The following is a 955-nucleotide window of genomic DNA, read 5'->3' as shown; positions in this document are numbered from 1 at the left end:
GTTGGTTTTTTTGTCTTCATATTTTACTCTAATTATACTGGTACATACTGTAGATGACACAGGATTTTTAAGGGCCAGATTCAGTACGATTTTACATTGTCGGCTATGCACGTTTTTAAAAGCAATTGTCCCGCGTTCACAGAGACCACATTCACGATAAATGCAGCATATGTCAGCTCAATGGGAAATGGCAATCTGGTTATAACCACTGTCTTCCACGGGTCCAGATTGAATCTATGCCTAACTTTTTAATGCAGTCTAGTATGAGTGTAATGACAGTGGAAACCCATTTAACCAAAACATCAGATGATGACTGAATCTTATTTTAAGTTTACTGTTAATGTCCAGTCTCGACAGGAAATTAATTGTACACGTCTGTCATATAAAGACTTGATGATCAATAATGACTATACAACTAGAAATATATAGATATATATATATATCTCCGTATCACAACTTTCAAAAACTAAGATTCTTCGGTTGAAGGGTTCTGTTTGTAAATGCATTCCCATGACAACTGATCAGACGGGAAGGAAGAAGTGTGTTTTGTGACGAGGGCGACGAATGATGACGTCACCACCGGGTTTAGCCAGGGTTTAGCTGGGGTTTAGCTGGGGTTTAGCCAGGGTTACAACCGTTGCTGGACATTACAGATAGAAAATCCATGAATAGAACTGACGTGATTCCTGATTCTACAGGTCAGAGAGACGTGTTGTGTTAGCTGTCTGATTCTACAGGTCAGAGACGTGTTTTGTCTGCTGTCTGATTCTACAGGTCAGAGACGTGTTTTGTCTGCTGTCTGATTCTACAGGTCAGAGACGTGTTGTGTTAGCTGTCTGATTCTACAGGTCAGAGACGTGTTTTGTCTGGTTCTACAGGTCAGAGACGTGTTTTGTTCGCTGTCTGATTCTACAGGTCAGAGACGTGTTGTGTTAGCTGTCTGATTCTACAGGTC

The sequence above is a fragment of the Oncorhynchus mykiss genome, chromosome 29 (genome assembly GCF_057628025.1).
Source record: "Oncorhynchus mykiss isolate SJ-2025 chromosome 29, ASM5762802v1, whole genome shotgun sequence".
In the NCBI taxonomy this organism is placed as follows: Eukaryota; Metazoa; Chordata; class Actinopteri; order Salmoniformes; family Salmonidae; genus Oncorhynchus; species Oncorhynchus mykiss.
The sequence above is the reverse complement of the archived record's forward strand: the minus strand, read 5'-3'. Positions refer to the sequence as shown.